Source organism: Asparagus officinalis, chromosome 8, assembly GCF_001876935.1.
Source record: "Asparagus officinalis chromosome 8, Aspof.V1, whole genome shotgun sequence".
In the NCBI taxonomy this organism is placed as follows: Eukaryota; Viridiplantae; Streptophyta; class Magnoliopsida; order Asparagales; family Asparagaceae; genus Asparagus; species Asparagus officinalis.
In genome coordinates this window covers 28,900,525-28,924,524 of record NC_033801.1, presented here as the reverse complement: position 1 = coordinate 28,924,524, position 24,000 = coordinate 28,900,525, and positions in this window count along the sequence as shown.

The window sequence follows — 24,000 nt, the reverse complement described above, 5'->3', positions numbered from 1 at the left end:
CCCCCAGCGTTAAGAACGCCTTCCATATTCCTGTTCTCGCGGGGAGTCTCGATGTTAAGATTTTCTTCTACCTCTGAGTCGCTATCTATCTGATTCGCGGTCGGACGACGACTAGATTCACCGCGCTGGTTTATCATCTGTTGGAGTTGTTGTGCGTGTAAATCTTTAACACGTTGTACAGCCATCTCCATTTCAATTTTGAAATCCTCTTTTTGCTTGGCCAAAGCTTCTTGAAGAAGTTGAGCCATCTGTTCTGTGGTGATCATGAATGACTCTCGAGACTGTCCTGTACTGGATACAGTAGCATCTGAAGCAATCGCTGAGTTAGCCTCCGATGCTTCTTCGTCTGAGGACTGTCTTCTCTGGATCCTGTTGTAATTGTAATCCCTAGGCCTTATAGCCCCGGTTTGCAGCCGAGTCAACCGTTTGGACATTTGTGAAAAAGGCTCAGGGTTGTAGCGCCGCGTGGACTTTCCTTTTTCTGCCATATTAATCATGAATTCCGAGAGTTCACGTTCCCGAACGGGTGGCTTTCTTTTACGGAAACATCTTGATTTATTTCTCTCCGTTTCTTTCAAACACTGAAATCCTTTGCGAGGCAGTCTTGGAACAGTTACACTCTGCTAACACTGCCTTGATGAGTTTAGTACAAGGACAACGAGAATCCCTTTCTCGGGAGTTTCTCTTTCGAGATTTACTCATACCCCCGGTCTGATAGTACAGCTCATCGATATTATTATCGGAGCCACCTATCTTATGTTGGCATAACCTTCTTATTCTAACATCGTCTTCTTCTGACGAATAAAACTCTCTTTGAGGATATATCGCTCCGTCATTATTTTCAAGAGTCGCTCGTTTGAAAACTCGCCTCCGCGCGCGTGAGGGTTCAACAGAATCTCGAACTTCTACCCGTAGCCCAAGGCGAGCGGTTACTGGTACTTTCTCTGTATGAGGGATTTTTGAGTTACTGGAGACTCGCTCCCGACCCCCATTCTGACAAATCATGCGGGGTTTATTTTTATGCAAAGGGCCGAGACGATCCATAATGCTCATTTTAACTCGGGATGAGTCCACGCCGCCGTGGGGTTTTACAGGAGGTGAGGAAGTCATTGGAACAAAAGCAGGAGCTATCGGAGACTTGAAGCTGGTCGCAGGAGGCGAAATTTCTGCAGACAGAGATGAACCAGCTCGCGGGTCAGCAATTGGTGACTCGGCCTTGGCCGAGCCAGCGTTTGGTGACTCGGCCTTGGCCGAGCCAGCGTTTGGTGACTCGGCCTTGGCCGAGCCAGCGTTTGGTGACTCGGCCTTGGCCGAGCCAGCGTTTGGTGACTCGGCCTTGGCCGAGCCAGCGTTTGGTGACTCGGCCTTGGCCGAGCCAGCAGCATGTGCCTCGGTTTTTTCGGGCTTTGTTCTGGATTTTGGCCTCCAGATTTGTCGTGGTTTTGTCAGTTTAAAATCTGCAGTACTTGTTTGTAGTTTCTCGGCCTCTTGTACCAGGATTCTTGCGTGAGCAAGTAAAGCGTGGCGCTTCTTGGTTCGTTCTTCAAGAGTGGAACGTGTCCTTTTAACGGAGACCCATTCATTTGTTATTGGTTTGGACTAATCGTTAAGTCGCTGTTGTGCCTGCTGGCATCCTCTAAACTTCAGATCCACTTCATAGCGGATTCCATCCACCGGCTCGGAGGCCTTGGCCAATTGGCGTGCTAGGCGTTGACGCCGTCTTTGACGCGCCCTCTTGGATAAGGTCGGCTCGGCCTTGGTAGCTTCAGCTTCACAAGGAGTCTTTTGAGCCGCTGCGGGATGAGGTTCTTGATTTTGAACCTTCAAATCCAAATGTCCTCGACCTTTCCTTGTGGAGTTTCTCCTATTCCTACGAGGGGAGGATGATCGGGAAGAGGAGGATAAGTACTCTTCATATTTTGCTTGGTCGAACTCGTACTCGACCTCCTCGTTGATCGGTATGACGATCTTTGGTTGCGACACTACAGCTTTGGCAGAAAAGCTGTCGACTCCCACTGTGGTCGCCAGTTTGTTTGTGTCAAAAGTTACCTTTTTCATTGTTTTCAAACCTGTTACACCGTTTATCGATTACAAGTTTAAACTGAAAAGAGAGTTGATCTTTTTATAAGATCTTCTCACAACGAAAAATAAAGATTACAACTTTATCAAACAAAACGCAGCAGTAGTTTATCTCCCGCTGCTTTGCGTAGGATCTTTGCCTGTGCCGGGGTTAATCCATGGACCACCGCAGACCAAAGCCGATTGACAATATAATTATGCTCTTGTTTCACGAGGGAAACAATTGCGGAAGCGACAATCACGACCAAGCGAGATTGTGGCTCTTCTCGAGATTAAAACCAAGTTTAATCCGGAGGAAAGAAGGGAAGAGAATCACAAACCTTTCGAAGGGGCTTTCTTTATGAAAGTATTCGCCAAGCTCTGATGATTCTCCTCTGAAATTCGTGGTTGACTGGTCAATTTGACAGCACCTCGCCTTCTTAATCTCAGATCTCCGATCCCCTTGAAAGAAGACCTTAGGCTTCTATTTATAGGCTTTTTGAGATGTGTCTCCTAGTAGGAATTGATGTTTAAACGTTATCTGCGGTTTATAACTGTCTAAACGTGTTTATGGATAACCTCAGAGCAGTTGGAGAGGTTTTGGGACGAAAGAATCCTTAAAAATCATCGAAATCCGTGTTTGGGGAGGTTTTGTATCCAACAAGAGTCCTGGTGACTCGGGACTGTGCGAGTCAGCATTTGGTGACTCGGAACTGTGCGAGTCAGCATTTGGTGACTCGGCACTGTTCAAGCTTCTAAGCAATGTTTCGTGATTCTTCCAGCTTCTTTGTTTTGCGTACGCTTCGTCGCCTTGCTGATTTTGGATGAGTTCCTTTGACTTGGAAAATAACGTTTATCGTCTTTTCCTTGTCTTGCACTGTGTTTGAGGACCTATGGGCAATTTTTAACGCTTACAAGGCACTTCATGAAAGGGATCATGCGGATGTTTTAGCCCGGGCAGAGAAGGTGGTGACGGCTCATGCAAAGCATCAGTTAGACACAATGGAAGTGACCCTCGCCAAACTTGAAGAAATAAAGCATCTGAAGTCGAAACCCCTCTAGGAGGTCATCGATGAGCATCGCCGGGAGGTTCTTGATAGTTGTCGTCAGGATATCGTTGATGAATATCGAGGGAGTTTAGCCGAACGAACCAAAGTGGCACTAGCTTGCAAAGCTGGATACGATTATATGTCGGCTCAAATTCCGACCAAGTTGAAGAACACCCCCAATCACCTTCATTATCCTTTCATGGTTGCCAGCTGCTTGGGCGAATTGGAAGAATTAGAGGCTCGGAGCAGGGTTCGACTTAAGTAGGTCCGAGGATAAATCAGATGAGGAACAAGATCGCTCGATTCTTCTATCGGCTACCTCAAGAAGTTCTCCACCTCCAACTTCAGAAGCCAGAACGGATCTACAATAGACTTCATAGGAGTTTTCTTTTTTTGACATTGTAGGTTTCTAAGTTTTGTAATACTTGGCTAATGAATGAAAAAGTATTATCCCCCTATTCTGTAGAACCTTGAACTTTTGTTTGAGTGAGGTAAGACTTTCTCTGCAGGTTTGAAAGAATTTTCTTACTATTTTTGGGGTCGATCAGTATTGCCTCCTGAGTTGAGACTGGGAGGTGTCATCTTGGCTTTGTTATCAAGGGAATCTCGACTTGTCTGACTAGTTGAAATCTGTTATGCCAACTAGCACCGCCGTTTGTGTCGTCACTAGAGTGGACGTCATTTTGCTAGTCAGCAAAAGGCGTCGATTGATGGGATCGTCTTATTTCTTTAGACGACATGTTCTCAAGAGATTTGGAATATCGCTGCCTAACACGATGTGACAACTTGTCTGTTAGCTGTCGGGGGTTCAATAATGATGCTTCAAGTTCTCTAGATCCACGTGGCGTAGGGCTGCAGAACGTACGTGACGTTCCAAATTTCAAGTTTCAAAAACACCCATCCCCCTTCATTAAATCTTCGCCGCTCATTGTAGAGAATTGAGGGTCATTTGGATAGCTTCACCTGTTGATGGAAGTCTATAAATTTATTTGGAGAGAAGGGAAGAAAAAACCTCTCATCTTTTGCCCTTGCTTCTGTAGCGTTTCTTCTCCAGCCCTTGATCTTTCTCCAATCAGAGTTTTTAATGGCTTCATCAAGCTCTGTTGGTGGTCGCAGTGAGGAAAGGATCAGCCTCCTTCGTCTAATCCATTCGAAGGTCTCTTCTGAGAGTCTTGAGAGGTTATATAGCATCTACGACATCCACCAGGGCTTCAAATTGGCTATCCCAGAGGGAACGGATCCGATCTACCACCATGGTCCTGGTAGAGTTCTCGTATACATGGCGCATCTTGAACATGGACTTCGATTGTCTCTTCATCCCTTTGTGAAGTAGGCATGCTTGGCCATGGGGATTTCTCCTTCCCAGCTTGCTCCGAACACGGTGGGAATTCTGATGGGTTTCATCGCTATTTGCTCCAGAGTTGGCATCTTTCCTTCCATGAAGTTGTTCGGGCAGTTGGTCGGCATCAAGTCAACCAAGAAGGATCCGCACTTCTTCTTTCATTGCACCGACGCCTTCAATTTGATTTTGAATGCTCCAGAGTCTAATAAGGATTGGAAGGAGCATTTCATATGGGTTTTTGGAGTGAATGAGATTCTCTCCTACTCAAAATGGTTGGAAATAAACAAGGACGCATTAAGGCCGGGTCCTCTGGAGGCTGAAGAAATGAGATAGCTGGAGAAGATCCAGTCTTATGCTGGATCTCAGGAGAGAAGCAATCTGTTTGATCCAGCGTCACTTCGAGTGGCGCATATCTCGATAGGTTTACCTTTGGAGGCCGACCTAGCTAGGGTAAACTTGTTGGTGCTTCCTATTTCCGGAGGCCAAGAGGCAGAGACTATGGGCGAGAAGCCAGGGCCTGCTACTAGGCCTCAGAAAAAGACCAAGAGGATACGTAGCTCTTGAGGAGGCGTGCCAGTTGAGGTCTTAGATGGGCGAATTAGCCGCTAAGCTGTGAGTAGGGAAGAGATCCAAGAGGTCGTTCACTCGATATGCGATCCTCCCATCGTGGTTCAAGCTCCTGGTGTAGGCATCAAAAATTTCCTATAGGTCTCCACGAACAACTCAGTGTTAAGGAACAACGATGAACGTCACTATCCGGTTCATAGGAGTTCGATTGATGTCGATGAACGCTTGAAGTAAATCAACGAACTACGTGAACTAACGAAGGTACGGGCTAATCGAGAGTCCCGCGATGTTTACAAAAGGAACAACACCCTTCATGTCTCATTCATTCAACAGATGATCCAACCATCGGAGCTGATAGAAATCCTTGTCGGCTTTCCAACGTACTTCGAATCACTCAAATCTAAGTCCGGACGAAGGAATTATAACAGAAACAGATGAAAACACCAAAAGGAGTGTCTCGGACCAACGAGACACCCTTCGGTGTCTCGGCTAAGGCCGAGACACCCTTGGGTGTCTCGGATCAATGGGAGACACCCTAGGGTGTCTCCAATCAAGTAGAGATACCCTGGGTGTCTCCAAGGAGGATTTGGGCTTTTAAGCGTTTTTAACCGCTCCGTTATCCTCTCAGGCCTATAAATACAAGCCTTAGACCTCATTTTTTTTAGATCTGGAATTCTTGTGCCTCGGCGAAGCCCTGCCGGATTGAAGACTTAAAGTGCACAGATTTCAGAGAGGAGGAGGAGAGATCGGATCGAGTTCTTCAACGCAAGAGATCGAAAGTCGTCAGATCTACATCACCCGGATCCAATCCTTAGAATTATCCCGTTGTGGTAATTCTAAGAAGAGCAATTATCTCGCTTTTGTCGAGATAAGCACTTCTGTTTCTAGATCTCCTCGCGGATCGACGAAGCTCTGCCCAATTTTTTAGCAATCAGATCTGATCGACGGTGGTCTACGGATAAACCCCGACACAGGCAAAGATCCCATGCAAGCAGAAGACCGATGAACGATCTCTGCGTTTGTTTGATAAAGTTGTAAACTTTTTTATTTTCATTGTGTAAGGAGATCTTATAAAAAGATCAACTTTTTATTTCATTCGAGTCTATTGTAACGACTAAAGTTGTAATAGATTCGATAACAATGGAAATAGCAACTTTCACCGCAAACACCTGGGTTGACCCTAGTCAGCCTACCTTTAGAGCAACATCTACCTGAAGAACAATTATTCATCCAGGCAGATGAGGTTGATACCATCATTGGTGCCCTAACTGGAGTAGCTGGTTTGACTTCTGAGCCTGTATTATCCTGCCAACCAGGCAAGGAGCCGGTTGAGCAGGTGGGGGAGACAGCTGGACAGGCGACACTCTCCTCTCAACCCCAAGCAAAGGAGACCATCGAGTATTATGATGTCAATGAGAAAGAGGGAGGTACTTGGCCCTTCCCTCATTGGATTTCGGAAGTAGACTTTGAAGAATGGGAGAAGGCAAAGGCAATGTTATCGGAAGTGCCGTTAGGCCAATGTTCCCCGAGAAAAGAACTTTCTGAAGATGACAAGTTTGTCCCTTCACCTTTTCTTGACAAGGAGATTTCAATTCTTGGGTCTCTTTCGGCTCCCATTATGGTCGTGCAATAGTTCTCCCTATCAAAGGATGATCGGGTCTCAAGGAGGATGCCAAGCTTCGGTTTACATTTAGCCCTTAAGGCTTATTTAGTCCGAGGGGCTTTATCGAAGCAGGAGTTGTATGAGCGGTCCGCCCATATGCACGATGCTCCACAGGAATGAGAGTCCAAGCTGGCAAAGGAGAAGGCAGCCATGGAAGAGGCCGAAAAGAAAGTCGTCTCTCTTGAGGCTGAGGTGAAAAGCGCCGAAATTAGCTGGCGCCGAGAAGTAGACGCCAGAGAACGAGTTTTGGAGGGGCTTTGTACCGAGGGGTGTAAGCAAGCATCCATAATAATGGAATTGAGAGGTGAAGTTTTATATTTTTTGGAATTTATTTGATATTTTTAAACAGTGTTTTAAAATCAGAAAAATAGTTTTCAGCACTTCTTTTTCATATATCAGTTTACGATCGACCGACACGGTCGACCGCGCCTGAGATCTTTCGTCAGTGGGCAGCAGAGAGTTTCCCGGTCGACCGTCACGGTCGACCGTGAGTTTAGAATTTCCCACGGTCGACCGCCGCGGTCGACCGCCAGCTTTCAAACCCTCTGTTCAGCCTTTTTTTGCCTCGCGGTCGACCGCGAGAATTCCTCGGTCGACCGCCGATTTGACCGTTGATTTCCAACGGCTATTTTTCTAAGCTATTTGCTTTGGGCTTTTTTGTCATTTGCTTGGGGTTTATGTTAAAGTTTTACGTGGGTATAAATAACCCATTACCTTCAGCTCTCTAAACAATCCAAGAGAATGCTTTTTAATAGTTTAACAAGGGTTTAAACTTGTTTAGTGTTTGTTTAAGTTTGTTTTAAGAAGCTTTTAAGCATTTGAGTGTTTCGGTTTTGTGTATCAATTACACAAGAGCTTGAGGAGATTATCTATTGAAGTTTGAGCTTCTAACTATCCTCTCTCCATCTCTTGTTATCAATTGAGAAGTTTTCTAACTCAAAATCTAGCTTTACATTTATATACTTGTTTGATTATCATTGTTCTTAAGCTAGATTTTATATTTGAGTTTAGTTGATTTGATTTTATTTACTCATTGTTACACACACCCACTTTGAGATTATTGTATTTGTATACATAGTATATTAGGGTTGTGAGAGATTGTAACATTGAGTTGTGCTTAATTGAGTTCTCATCTATTGTAGAGAATAAATTTATATTTGTTACATTGTGAGTGTTGTAAGGTTTTCGGTGAGCTAGAAAACCGAGTGTGTTGTGAAGTTTTTGGTGAACTAGAAAACCGATTGTGAGAAGTGACTTTGATCGGTGAGCGTTGAAAACTGACACTGTGAGGTATAAACGTTATTCGGGTGAGCGTAGAAAACCCGGTTGTGATAGTGGATTTCTCCCCGGGAGTGGGGAACGGAGACGTAGGACGGAAGGTCCGAACTCCGTGATCATTTGTTGTGTTTGAGTGTGCTTTGGCGTTTATTTATATTTGTGCTCATTGCTCATATCGCCATTGTCTCATTATTCATATCATCCTCTATCTTGTTTCATATTGTTTACCCCTGTGTTAGTTTATATATCCTTGCACATATAGGATATATCTCATTATTTACATTGCTTATTGTTGGACCCTAGAGGGTGGTGATTAGGGTCAAGAGGCTATAATTATGCAATAAAAATAAGACAAGCAAACCATAGTATACCAAAGCAATCAAAATAGAGGAGATAGAGTTAGGAATCGTTATCCTGTGACGCGCGATATGTTAACGAGGTTCGGTCCACTGACCTACGTCCCTGCTCCCCAAAATCTGGAACACTGAGGAAGAAGAAGAGGTTGAGTTTAAATAAGAGAAAAACAATCGTTTAAACCCATCCCTTAATCCCCCAAAATCTGGAACCAAAACGTCGCTGAGATCTGTACTGAGCGGCGCCGAAAAAAGACAGAGATTACTGTTTGAAAAATACGGCGATCGACCGATGAAATTTTTGGTCGACCAATGAAATCATTCGGTCGACCGACGAAATCATTCGGTCGACAGACGAAATTTTCGGTCGACCGCGATCCAGATCGAAAATGAGAAAAACAAACAGAGACTTCATCGGTCGACCGATGCGGTCGGCCGACAGAAAAATCGAGCTCTCGGTCGACCGCATCGGTCGATCGAAAAACTCTCTGCTGCCCACTGATGAATGATCATATGAGCGGTCGACCGGTGCGGTCGACCGCATTCTGATACATTTCAGATAAATAGTTTTTGACTCAACTAAAATATTTGGAAAATATTTATTTGACCTCTGAAAATTATGAAACTTTGTAAAATGTTTTTAATACTAAAAACAAACTGTTTGGAAAAGGAATTTTGCTGATAGGTCCTCATACTTGTGAAAAATAATATTTTGTGAAAAACGCTTAAAAACATAAGTATGAAAATGTGTGTGTGATATCCCAATAGCTTCAAGTGTTTGTGAAAAACGCTTAAAAACATAAGTATGAAAATGTGTGTGTGATATCCCAATAGCTTCAAGTGAAGCCAATAACGCTTTGCCTACATTCTAGCACTAGAGAGAAAAAATAAAAGATAGCTAATATCCTCATATAGAATGCAATGCTTGAGTCTTGATATAGCTTGAATTGGATGAAGCTTCTATTTGAATTTGTTGTTCTTGAAATAACGTTGCTTCATCACTATGCCTCCTCCTCCTTTGGATATCATCCTCCGTTAATGGCACTAACGAGCTTGACAAATTATTTTACTACATTTACACTCAATAAGCCATTAGTACCGATAATGGTGGTTGTAAGAACATCATCAAAACATAAGGGCTAACAATCTCCCCCTTTTTGATGATGACAACCAACCATTATATAAGATCAAAATAAATATAGCTTATAGATAGTAGCTCCCCCTATATATGAGCTTCTCCTTACTATGTGCACAAATGAGGAGGTTTCTCTCCCCCTTTGTCACCATCAAAAATGGGGTAAAGAGAAATACTAAATGCAAAATACAACTAGTCAAACAAGCAATGTAGAACTTTCACATAGTGCATAAGCCCAAACCATTTCTTATGCGACAAAAATCATCCTCTCAAGAGGCTTAGTAAATATATCCGCTAATTGAGATTTTGTGTCAACAAATACTAGGGATACATCTTGTCTCTCTACATGATCGCGTCAGAAATGATGGCGCACATCAATATGCTTGGTTCTAGAATGTAAAACTGAATTTTTGGAAATATTTATAGCACTAGTGTTATAACAAAATATTTTTATATTTTGAAAAATCAAATCATAGTCAACTAAGCTTTGTTTCATCCATAAGACTTGAGCACAACATAAGCCGGCGGAAATGTATTCCGCTTTCGTAGTGGACAATGCAACACAATTTTGTTTCTTGGAAGCCCAAGAGACAAGGGAATTTCCTAAGAATTGGCATGTCCCACTAGTACTCTTGCGATCTACCTTACATCCGGCAAAGTCGGCATCACAAAAACCATATAAATCAAATGTGGTGCTTTTTGGATAAAATAAACCAAGGTTAAAAGTTCCATTAACATACTTAATGATCCTTTTAACCGCAATTAAATGAGATGCTTTAGGAGATGCTTGAAAACGTGCACATGCACACACACTAAACATGATATCGGGTCTACTAGCGGTGAGATAAAGAAGACTACCTATCATACCTCGGTATAGTTTTTGGTCCACATCTTCACCACTCTCATCCGCATCAAGCTTGACACTTGTACTCATGGGAGTAGGCGCATGCTTAGAATTCTCCAAATTGAATTTCTTCACCAATTCCTTAGCATACTTGCTTTGAGAAATAAATATTCTATCCTTTGTTTGCTTGACTTGAAGCCTGAGAAAGAATGTAAGCTCTCCCATCATGCTCATCTCAAAATGATCTTGCATAACCTTAGAAAATTCCTTGCACAAAGATTCATTAGTAGCACCGAAAATGATATCATCAACAAATATTTGAACTAAAATGAAATCATTTTTCCTTTTTCTCACAAAAAGAGTATTATCAATTGTTCCTTTTGAAAAACCATTTTCAACAAGAAAACTAGAGAGGCGAGCATACCAAGCTCTAGGATCTTGCTTCAACCCATACAAAGCTTTTTGAACCCGGTAAACATGATTAGGAAAAACATGATCTATAAAACCGGAGGGTTGCTCAACATATACTTCCTCTTCTATAAAACCATTTAAAAAGACACTTTTAACATCCAATTGAAATAATTTAAAATTTTTAAAGCTAGCAAATGCCAAAAACATCCTAATAGATTCTAACCTTGCAACCGGTGCAAAGGTTTCATCATAGTCTATGCCCTCCTCTTGATTGTATCATTGGGCAACCAAACGAGCTTTATTTCTAGTAACAATGCCATGTTCATCAAGTTTGTTTCTAAAAACCCATTTAGTACCAATAACACTAGCATTGTTAGGTCTAGGAACTAACTTCCAAACTTCATTTCTTTGAAAATTGTTTAATTCTTCATGCATAGCCAAAACCCAAAACTCATCATTTAAAGCATCATTAACCTTTTTAGGTTCTAATTGAGATAGAAATGCAACATTACCACATTCACTCAAGGCTTTTGAGCGAGTTATAACTCCTTTTGAAGGGCTCCCAATGATTTGTTCCTTTGGATGGTTTGATGTGAATTTCCAAGCTTTAGGTGGTTCAACTTGTTCTTGAGCATTGGTGCTATCTACATCCTTTTGAACTTCTATAGAGGGAGTGTCATTGATTTGCAACAAGTCCAATCCTCCCTCAATATCATCATCATCATCTTTCCTAGGCAACACAACTTGAGAGCCAACATTAGTCTCATCAAAAGTAACGTTTATAGACTCTTCAACAACGAGGCTTCGTTTATTGAAGACCCTATAAGCCTTACTTCGAGGTGCATAACCCAAGAAAATACCAACATCAATTTTGGAATCAAATTTATCATGGTGATCTTTTGTATTTAAAATAAAGCATTTGCAACCAAAGACACGAAAATAACCAATGAAAGGAGTTTTTCCATAATAAAGTTCATAAGGAGTTTTCTTAAGCTTTGGTCTAATCAAAACACGATTTAAAACATGGCAAGCCATATTGACAGCTTCGGCCCAAAAATATTTGGGCAAATCAAATGAATTTAACATAGTACGTGCCATCTCTTGTATGGTACGATTTTTCCGTTCAACAACACCATTTTGTTGTGGTGTTCTAGGAGCGGAAAACATGTGAGTTATACCATGATGAGCACAAAAATCATAGAAAAATTCATTTTGAAATTCACCACCATGATCACTTCTTATTTTAACAACTTTCAAATCTTTTTCATTTTCAATTCTTTTGACATGATTAGCAAATTATTCAAAACAATTATTTTTCCTTGCAAGAAATATTGTCCATGTAAAACGAGAAAAATCATCAATAATCATAAAAACATAGTGTTTCCCTCCAAGAGAGGTAACACGCATAGGACCAAACAAATCAAGATGAAGTAATTGCAAAGGTTTAGAAGTCGATACCTTATGGATGGATTTGAAGGAAGATTTTGCTTGTTTACCTTTGGCACAATCCTCACATATGGTATCTTTGATGAAGTGCAAGCTAGGTAACCCTTTAACAAGATTTCTCTTAGACAATTTTGATATTAACTCCATATTTGCATGTCCAATTCTCTTATGCCAAATCCAAGGGTTTTCATCAATTGTCGCAAGGCACTTCACATCTTGATTCACTAATTCATTCATCTAAAAAAATGTATACATTAGATTTGCGATTAGAAATAAAAACAATTTTTCCATTCATACTAATGATGCATTTATCCGGTTTAAAGGAAATATCAAAACCTTTACATACTAATGATGCATTTATCCGGTTTAAAGGAAATATCAAAACCTTTATCACTCAATTGGCTAATGCTTAGAAGATTATGATTCAAACCATTTACCAAATAAACATATTCTATAACGGGTGAGGGTTTCTTACCAATAGAACCAACACCAATGATTTTACCTTTCTCACCACCGCCGAAGGAGACGTTACCTCCTTCAATTCTTGATAGGGTAGTAAATAACTCTTTGTTGCCTGTCATATGATGTGAGCAACCACTATCAAGGTACCACATCTCCTTACGTCATTGCCGTGATGTTCCCTACAAGAGATGAAGATGAAGATGTTGTGACTTTAGGTACTCAAGTCTTGGGTCCTTGGTGGTTAGTAGTCTTGGTACCTTTGGGTACCCATGTCAATCCATAAAATTCAAAGTTGTCTTTAATTCTACAATGAGTAGAAATATGACCATGTTTCATGCAATATGTGCATACAAAATTTCTTTTGTATGTATGACCACAAGAATCATGAAACCTATTTCTACCATGGTGATGATGATTAGCATAAGCATGAGTGGGTCTAATCCTTCCACCCTCAATTTCTAGTCTCTCAATCTTTGATCTTAATTGCTTATTCTCGAAATCGAGATCTCCTAGCAATTCATCTTTTAGTTCAAGAGAGGTTGTTAATTGTTCTAGCTTGATATCACAAGAATCATGCAATTTTTTTAAAAGAAGAGTATTCTTTTGACATTCTCTTAAATTCAAAGTTCAATTATTCTAGAGCCGTAGCTATGTCACATTGCATGTAGAAAGATTCACTTTTGGTCTCGGATATTACCTCTTGCTCATGAGCCATGAAAAAAATGTTGGGGTCATGAAGAGCAAGTTTGGCTCCTTCTTCATTACTATCCGGATCACTTGGTTCGGATTCTTCCCATCCGGCATACATAGCCTTCTTCTTCTTGTACTTCATGTACTTCTCTTTGAGCTTGGGGCAATCCTTAGCGATGTGGCCCGGTTCATTACACTCAAAACATTTTCCTACACGTGAGGAAAATTTGTTGTTAGATCGAGGGTTAAATTTCTTATTCATTCTTATGAGTCTAGAGATTCTTCTAGAGAGATGAGCCACTTCTCTAGAAAAATCAACTTCACTATCCGATGACGAAGAGGAGTTATCACTAGCTCCTTTGAGAGCTATGGTCTTCAATTTTGGTGATGGCTCCTCAACTTCCCGTGATGGCACTTCCTCCTTCTCCTTCCCCTTGAGCTTCTTCTCAAGGACCTTGAGCTTTCCGATGAGACTATCGAGAGCTAGAGTAGTAAGGTCATGAGCTTCCTCGATGGCCGTAGCTTTGGGTTCCCACGCCGGAGTCAAGGAACGAAGTATCTTGTAGTTCATTTCTTGAATGGACAATTGCTTGTCAAGACCATGCAATTCATTGATGATATTAGTAAAACGCGAAAACATAGCATCAATGGATTCATTAGGAAGCATTTTAAATAGCTCATAATCATGCATAAGCCCACTAATCTTAGATTCCTTAACTTGGGGGGTTCCTTCATGTGTGATACATAATTTTACCCAAATTTCGTATGCGGTTGCACACGTAGAAACTCTATTGTATTCATTGGGGGAAAGACCACAAATTAAGGCGTTCATAGCCTTTGCATTGAGATTGGCTTGGTGCCTTTCTCCATCGGTCATGTTCCCGACTTTGGAATTCTCTACATATTTCTTTTCTATGAGCTCTAGGATGTCAAGATCAATACAACGAAGGTAAATTCTCATCCTAGCCTTCCAATAGGCAAAGTTACTCCCGGTGAAGAGTGGTGGTCTAGTGGTGGATTGTCCTTCTAACATATGCATATTCAAAGAAGCCTCCATTAGATCTTTTCTCTAAGGCGGTTAAACCAAAAACTAATATAGAGACCAAGCTCTGATACCAATTGTTGGACCCTAGGGGGGGTGATTAGGGTCAAGAGGCGCTCTAATATGCAATAAAAAACAAACACAAGCAAACCACAAAATTATGCAATAAAATTAAGACAAGCAAACCACAGTATTCTAATGCAATCAAAATAGAGGAGATAGGGTTAGGAATCGTTATCCTGTGACGCGCGATATGTTAACGAGGTTTGGTCCGCTGACCTACGTCCCTGCTCCCCACTCTCGAGGAGAAATCCACTACACAGCCCGGTTTGGAAGCCGGAACTTCGTCTACACAACGATCCCCTCACGATCTCACACTACACAGTTGATCTCACTAGATCACACTCCCTCATAGTTGATCTACACAAGATCACACTCACAAGATAGTAGAAATGGTGTAAGACTCTCTCTTTACAACGTCCCTATGGCAAAGAGGAAGAGCAAACTGAAGCTGGGAAGTGAACACACAAAAAACACAGAAAGAACAGTTTGAAAATTTTGCTCAGTGAAAACAAACGTCTCTGGTTTTTACAAAAGCTGGGACACTGAGGAAGAAGAAGAGGTTGAGTTTAAATAGGAGAAAAACAGCTGTTTAAACTCATCCCTTAATCCCCCAAAATCTGGAACCAAAACGTCGCTGAGATCTGTACTGAGCGGCGTCGAAAAAAGATAGAGATTACCGTTTGAAAAATACGGCGGTCGACCGACGAAATTATTCGGTCGACCGACGAAATCATTCGGTCGACCGACGAAATCATTCGGTCGACCGACGAAATTTTCAGTCGACCGTGATCCAGATCGAAAACGAGAAAAACAAACAGAGACTTCATCGGTCGACCGGTGCGGTCGACAAATGTTTTTAATACTAAAAACAAACTGTTTGGAAAAGGAATTTTGCAGATAGGTCCTCATACTTGTGAAAAATAGTATTTTGTGAAAAACGCTTAAAAACATAAGTATGAAAATGTGTGTGTGATATCCCAATAGCTTCAAGTGAAGTCAATAACTCTTTGCCTACATTCTTGCACTAGAGAGAAAAAAATAAAAGATAGCTAATATCCTCATATAGAATGCAATGCTTGAGTCTTGATATAGCTTGAATTGGATGAAGCTTCTATTTGAATTTGTTGTTCTTGAAATAACGTTGCTTCATCACTATGCCTCCTCCTCCTTTGGATATCATCGTTGTAGCGCATATTCCATCCAATCCTCCATTTGTGGTACTAACAAGCTTGATAAATGAATTCACTACATTTGTACTTAATAAGCCATTAGTACCGATAATGGTGGTTGTAAAATATCATCAAAACATAAGGGCTAACACTTATCCTAGCTCATATATCTTGTGGTATTTTATACTTGCTAGGATAACTTGTTAATTAATTTTAATTGGCATATAATCGGATTAGATTAGCATAAAACCCTAATCACCCCCCCTCTAGGGTCTAACAGCTATTTGTGCAGGTTGAATCTACCCAACTCAAAGCTAGATATTTAGAGAAGTGAGCAACCCCTAATCAACCTTACCCCTATTGTAAATTATTTGTTTGATTATTACCATCAATAGTTTGGCACCCACCGTGGGGCCTTCTTTCTTTTTCAAGCAAGTATGTCTGGTTGTGAGGATAGGACTGATCAGTCCCATCCTGAAGGACCACACCAAGGCTATGTTACTCAAGATCAGCTTGAAGAAATAGCTCACAATATCTCTTAATCCCTCCAACAGCAACTCGCTACTTTCACCAGCGAGCTCCTCAGCCAGCTTCCACAGCCGCAACAGGCTACTTCCGTTGTCCCCCCACCTTCTGAAGACCAGCGATCGGGGACTCATCTCCTTTCTTGAGCATAGCCAATAGTCTCACCTCTGACTCCTCATGCTGCTGCCAAGCAGTGGAGAGATCGCGTTGAGTACGCAAGCCCACGACCACATCGGTCGATTCGTCCCAAGGAACCTTGTCGATGTCTCCTCCCTGATCCTGAAGCCACCGGCGAGAGTCCCAACCCTGGTCACCTTAGGGATCACACTAGGGGAGTAGTCTCTAAGACTCTCCCGTACCATCATGCCTCTTCAGCCCCCTCTACTACCATAGGGACCTCTGAATATGGTCGGGTGTACAGATCGATCATAGAAGCCATCGGGGGGAACATCCCTCATTCTGATCACCTCATGAACGCCCCATGTGAGAAGTTTAAGATGCCCCACATGGAGAAGTACAAGGGTGAAGGAGACCCCTTTGAGCATGTTCAGAACTATTATGACATGTGAGCATGTCCAGAAATATCATCAACATGATCATCAGTGGTCCTACCGCTGGAGAGTCGTCTAACAATGCCCGGAAGAGGTATGCTAAGAGGGCATTACGGGTCGACCAGTGTGACAATAGGTCGAGAGCAAAGGAGCTTATCTCTTTTGGAGATGTCGACTTGAAGGACATCAAGATGCCTCATGACGACCCCATCATCATAACAGCCGGGATTGACGGCTTCTAGGTGAAGAGGATTATGGTCAACATGGGAAGCTCAGTGGACATCCTGTATGTGGATGCCTTCAACCAAATAAGCATCGAAAAATCTAGGCTGCTCCCTTGTAGATGCCCCCTCATTAGATTCACTGGCCAAACTCTCTTGCCAGAAGGAATGATCACTCTCCCCTTAACGGTCGGAGAGTACCCTAGAAAATCCACCATCCAAGTCCAATTCCTAGTGATGAATCTCAAGTCGGTCCATAATGTCATCTTGGGTTGAACCGCCCTCCATCTTTTATTGGTCATCCCTTCAACTTACCACCAGATGGTAAAGTTCCCTACTCCTAACAGAGTTAGAGTCACCAGGAGAAACCAGTGAGAGGCCAGGTCCTGCTACCTACTCTCGACCAAGGGTAAAGGTGTACAAGAGGCCCTGCCTATTAAGAGAATCTACCTCCAAATGGAGAAAACGATGGAGCGGTAGACGATGATGCCAGTGTAAGATCTTTAGGAGATACCAATTGACCGGGAAGGGTGGAAGACAGTCAAGATTAGATATAGCCTAGTGAAGCCCTTGTGGGGAGCATTCATGGAAATCTTACAGGCAAACACTAATGTGTTTGCCTAGGGGCCTGAAGATATGTCGGGGGTTCCCCCCCAAAGTAATAAGCCATGAGCTGGTTGTCGATAGACGCACTAAGCCTGTGTGACAGAAAAAGAGACATCTCAGCCTAGAATGACAGAATGCAGTCGCTGATAAAGTCAAACGGCTCCTTAGAGCTGGTTTCATCTAGGAAGTCCACTACCCGGAGTGACTAGCCAATGTGGTGTTGTTGAAGAAGATGCTGAACAAATGGAGGATGTGTGTAGACTTCACCTACCTCAACAAAGCTTGTCCCAAGGATATTTATCCTTTACTTCGAATCAATCAGCTGGTCGATGAGAGTGTCGGGCATGAGCTGCTTAGCTTTATGGATGTCTTCTCCGGCTACAATCAAATTTTTATGGCAAAACATGATCAGGAGAAGACCACCTTTATCACTAACTAGGGGACCTATTGCTACAAGATGATGTCGTTCAGACTCAAGAATGCTAGGGCTACTTACCAAAGACTTTTCAGCAAAGTCTTCAAGCACCAGATCGGCTATAATTTGGAAGCTTATGTGGATGACCTACTGGTAAAAGTCGAAACAAGTGTCGTCACATATATTAGATATGGACGAGACATTCTCCACCCTCCGACGCTATCGTATGAAGCTCAATCTTGCCAAGTGTGCCGTTGGGGTGCAATCGCGAAAGTTTCTGGGGTTCATGATCACACAGAGAGGCATATAGATTAGCCTCGAGAAGATAGCCGCCATAGAGCGACTACCCGAGCCGCGCACCTTGAAGGATATCCAGAAGCTGAATAAGAAGATTGCGGTGCTGGGTTGATTCCTCTCCAAATCTGCCAAGAGGAGCCTCCTATTCTTCAAAACTTTAAGGGGAAGCAAAAATATGAAGGAGAGCATGATTTCGATGGCTGAATGCAGTGCAACTTTTTAGGATCTCAAGGCCTACTTGAGGACCAAACCACTGCTAAGCCAGCGCATAGGGGGAGACTCTGTACTTGTATATGACAGTCTCCTCCAAAGCTATCATCTCCGTTCTTGTTTGAGAAGAAGAGAACGTACAGAAGCCCGTATACTACGTGAGCCAAATTTTGAAAGAGGGCGAGCTCAACTACCCCCTCATAGAGAGCTACTTTCATCCTCATCATCACCGCGAGTAGACTCCACCCTTACTTCCAAGCCCATATTATAATTGTGCAGACAAGTCAGCCTTTGAAGAAAGTGCTGGGTAGCCCCATAACCTCTAGAAGAATGGTCGCATGGGAAGTCGAACTTAGGGAACATGACATGTAGTTCGAGCCCAGGACGACGATCAAAGCCCAAGCATTGTCCGACTTTCTAATTGAGTCGCCATCTTCAAGCAACGAGCCAGACACCCTCTTATCATCGACTCACCGAGAACCTTCAGTGCCCCTAATAGTCCAGGCACCTGCCCCACAGACCCGTCGCACTCTGGAACATGACTCGCCCGAGTTCACTTCATGGTGGTTATGGAAGGTGGAAGTATCCGAAGTATCCTCCGAAGAAGCCGACAGCGAAGCAGGAGTGGTCCTGCGTAGCCCCGACGGGTTGATGCACGAGCACTCCATCTCTTTTGATTTCTCAGCCTCAAATAATAAAGCCGAATATAAGGTTCTCCTTGCTAGCCTTTGAGCAGCACAAGCGCTAAAGGCAGAATGCCTCTACATATTAGCTAACTCACAATTGGTCGTTCATCAAGTGAATGGAAAATATGCAGCTAAAGACCTAATGATGGCCTTGTACCTCAAAGCGGCTAAGTAACTATTGACTAGCTTTATAGACTTCAAGGTGGCCCAAGTCCCCCGCACTCACAATGCCCAAGTGGATGCTATGATGCCCCAGGGTTCACACAAGGCTGCAGTCCTAGGTGAAACCCGGATTATCAAACCTGCCAAGCACCAAACACCATGCTACGACATGTTTTACCATCATAATCACTATTTCTCTAGTGGAAACAATAAATAGATGAAGGTACAGACAGGTAAATAATCAAAATCAAACACTACTGAAAATATACACAGAAGAGACATAAGAGATATTAATAATGAGCCCAACTGGAATGAAGTAGATATATCTCTGAGTCTGATTTGAATCTCAAATACAATGAGTCAAATAAACAAAGTCTCACAATAGCTCTTAACTCTATGAAATAAAATATCAATCTAGAGTCTAAAAATAATCAACTACATATGGAGTTCTGTAATAACTACAAAATATAATAAATAGCTAAACGGACAACTAAGATGTCCCATCAACCTGCGACTCTCCGTGCGCGAGACTCGCTACCTGAAAGAGGGGAAACAACAAGCGTCAAAGTGCTAGCGAGATCATCACTACCTCTCCCCAGGGGAAGGGGTAGGAGTATATAGAAAATAGAGTCAGTACATACATATATCAAATCATTCATATAGCTCTCTATGAATGAAAAAAATAGTCAAAGAAACATACTCCAATCTCCAACATAAAGAATAAATATCTTATCTCGAAGTGCATCCAAGTAGCCTGCTCTAACATAAGAGGATGCCAATCAAACCAAAACGAAATATAACTGTCGTCCATAACGGATGTGCCAAAATCTTAAAGTAAATACCCTACTCACGGGTAGGCTATCATGGAAGTAAAACTTATAACTAATCAAATATCTAAGTGTGCATCATCTTGTGCTATAGCGATACTCTTATAATGCTCTTACTCAATCACTCTGCGATAATAGGATTTATTATCTCCCTATTCCAGATACGTGTAATAATGATACTTTTGTAATACTCTTACTCAATTATTTTGCGGTAAATAGGTTTCATCTCCCTATTTTCGGGTACATCTAAAACAATACTATTCATATGTGTTTATCAGTTTAACTTGTGTCAAAAGTGTGTCAATCTAACACAATCTAAGCATACATGCACCAAATCTCGGTGTGCGTGACCACATCTGATATTCACCATCAATCCAGGTGTTTAACAACCACTAATCTCGTAGTCTATCATCGTAAGGTTGAGAGATTCGCTCGAAAAACCAAAACCAAATCAATTAAACATGCACAGGCCAAAACAGCCTTGCGGTCAACCATGACGGTCGACCGCGACGGACTTCAGAGACTATCCAAGTCTCTGTCCTACACGCGGTCGGCCGTGGCGGTCGAGCGTGAACCCAAATTCTAGTTTTTCACAGATTTGTGTGTGTGTCATGTTCACGTTGTGTTTTCTTGAATGCAACACGATCAAATCAATTGCAAACTCAGAATCATCCAAGCTGACGATGCATCTCCTACAAACACTCTCTAACAGAGATATCTCTCCTAACGGAGTAGAAACAGATAAAGGAAAATCTAACGGTTAAGCTGCAAGCTGAAATCTAAGCGAAAAATCGTAGGAGATAAAAGAATGTGAAGCGCCAGAATCAAATAGAATACGTCCTGGAAAGGAGTTCACACGGAACGTACCTTCCACCACAGTTCCGCTCGTGCCATGATCGTGAGGAACCACTACATGTACTCTATAGGTGTCAAAAATTACCTATAGGTCCCTTCACACAGCTTGAGAGAGAGAGAAGATGATGAACATCGCTATCCGAGTCATGGAAGCTCATTTGACATCGACAAGCGTACGAAGTGAGTCGACGAACTATGTGAAGCAACGGAACTGCAGAACAACGGGGAAACGAACTGATCGGGAGCTCCACATCACTTACAAAAGACGAAATGCCTTCCATGTCTCATCCACTCCATAGATGATTCAATTATAGGAGCTTGTATATCTTTTCGATAGATTTTCGATGCATCTTGAATCGTATGATTCCGAGTTCGAACGACGAAGATACAGCGAAAACGGACGGAACGGGCAGGACTACGTCCCGGGCCTCGGCGAGATACCCATAGGTGTCTCGGTCAACCCTAGACACCCAAAGGTGTCTCTGCTTGGCCAAGACACTCTAAGGTGTCTCGGCCTAGCTGAGACACCCAGAGGTGTCTTGGATTGGCCGAGACACCCATTGGTGTCTCGGACGTTGTAGAGTAAATTTGGCTATGATTCGATTTGAATATGAAGAAACTCAAAATATTAAAGTTATAGATCTCCTTGTTATCTTTCCAATACATCTTCGATCAGGTCATTTGGAGATCATATAAGAAATATAAAGCTAAAATACCAAAGATAGTACAAACTACCTCAGAATTCCGAGACAGTTTTAGTGTCTCGGAAAGAATGATGATTTTTTCCATGATCCAATTTGAATCGGAAGAAACTCAAAACATGAAAATTGTAGATCTCTTTGCCAGATTTCTAATACATCTAGAATTAGGTTATTTGGGGGTCATATGAGGAAGTTAGGATTAAAATACATGAGACACTTCAAAGTGTCTCGGCTTGGCCGAGACACTTGTAAGTGTCTCGGCCACGCCGAGACACGCATAAGTGTCTGCAACCCACAGAATGCTGTTTTTGGCTATTTTGAACCGTTTTTTGATGTTAACCACCTAAATTTGTTCCAACTAATCTGAATCTATCTAAGAACGTGATTAAGTGATTTCAACTGATGATAAAAGGGAATCAACCATTCTTATCCGAACACAGGGCTCCTGAAGCCTATAAATATAGCCCCAGGGCCTTCATTTTTTAAGAGATGGAATTTTCGAGCATTGGCGAAGCCCTGCCGGATTGAGGGCTGAAGAGCCACGAATTTCAGAGACGAGGAGGAGACTTCAGCGGATTCTTCGGCATAAAGAAGAGGAGTTCGTCAGATCTGCAGCCCGGTTCGTCCCTTAAGATTACCCCATTACGGTGATCTTAAGAAGAGCAATTATCTCGTTGTTGCCGAGATAAGCGCTTCGGCTTCTTGATTCCTTCGCGAATCGACAAAGCTCCGGATCTGATCTGATCGTTTGGTGGTCCACAAATATCAACGTCCCCGTCACAGGCCAAGATCCCACGCAAGCAGCGGGCGATAAACATCCGTTGTGTTTGTTTGAAGAGAGTTGTATTTTTTATTTTTATTGTGTAAGAAAGTCTTATAAAAAGACTAATTTTACTTTGAATCTATAATCGATAAACGTGTAATAGATTCAGCAATGAAGATATCAACTTTCACCGCAAACAAGCTGATGACCACAATGGGAGCCAACAGCCTCGCTGCCGAGTCTGTCGTGCTGCAGCCAACGATCAAGATCCCCATGACTGAAGAGGTCGAATACGATCTCGACCAGCAAAAATTTGAGGAATACGTCTCCTCCTCCTCCTCCTCCAGATCTACCTCTCCTCATAAATGTAGGAAAGTCTCATCCTCCCAGAAGATCGCTGGTCTTCAGATCTGAAGACTGAAGAAAGCGATCTCCTAACTACCGTTGCTGCAGGTGTACCTCGTATTAATCCGTCAGCATCAAATGAGACCAGTTCTGTAGATCTGAACTCCTTCATGATTAAGGAGTCGACTACTGATGGCGCGCCAACTCTATCAAAGAGAGCACGTCAAAGGACCCGCGAACGCCTCGCATGCCAATTTGCCAAGGCTTTGGATCAGGTGGATGGACTCCGTTACCAAGCAGATCTGGAGTTCAGAAAGCGCCAAGTGGCTAAGTCATCTTCACAGCAAGCTTCACGAACCTCCTCCCAACCACCTACTATTGGATGGGTTCATGTCAAACGGAACCGTTCCACTCTTGAGGAGCGCATTCAGAAGCATCGTGCACTTCTTGCGCATGCCCAGATCCTTGTGCGAAAAGCACAAGAGATGCAAAAGGAGGAGGCGGTTAAGAGATCGCCGAGATCCAAACAAATTTGGATGCCAAAGGTCAAATCAACGCCTAAGGCAAACAATCTGGAACGGACTTAAACAATCCGCTTTCTAGCCCGACTCAAACGGTAGTCGGTAAAGGCACGTCAAATCCGTTGAAGGCTGAGGATTTACCAAAATCCTAAGTCTACGTCTAACATACGTTGCCGGGTAGTCTATTCCTATATGAAAGACGAAGTCTACATATTTAATATCGTAGCACTAAGAGAGTTAACTCCCTTAGCACAACGTCACATGCGGAACGGACTTAAACAATCCACTTGCTAGCCTGACTCAAATGGTAGTCAGTAAAGGCACGTCAAATTCGTTGAAGGCTGAGAATTTGCCAAAAATCCTGAGTCTATATCTAACATACGTTGTAGGGTAGTCTATTCCCGTAAGAAAGACAAAATCTACGTATTCAATATCGTAGCACTAAAAGAGTTAACTCTTTTAGCACAACGTTACGTACAGAACGGATCTAAACAATCTGCATGCTAGCCCGACTTAAACGGTAGTTGGTAAAGGCTAATCAAAACCATTGATAGCTGAGAATTTGCCAAAAATTCTATAAATATGAGTCATTGAAGCATCAGCTTCATTAGTTGGTCTCGTGACTCGAGCATCCAATAACTTCGGGATAAGATCCATATCTGCAGACGAATCAGCTTTAATAGTTGGTCCTGTAGCCCCAACTGTTGGAACCGCCATGCTTCAATACCTTAAGAGCTTAAACT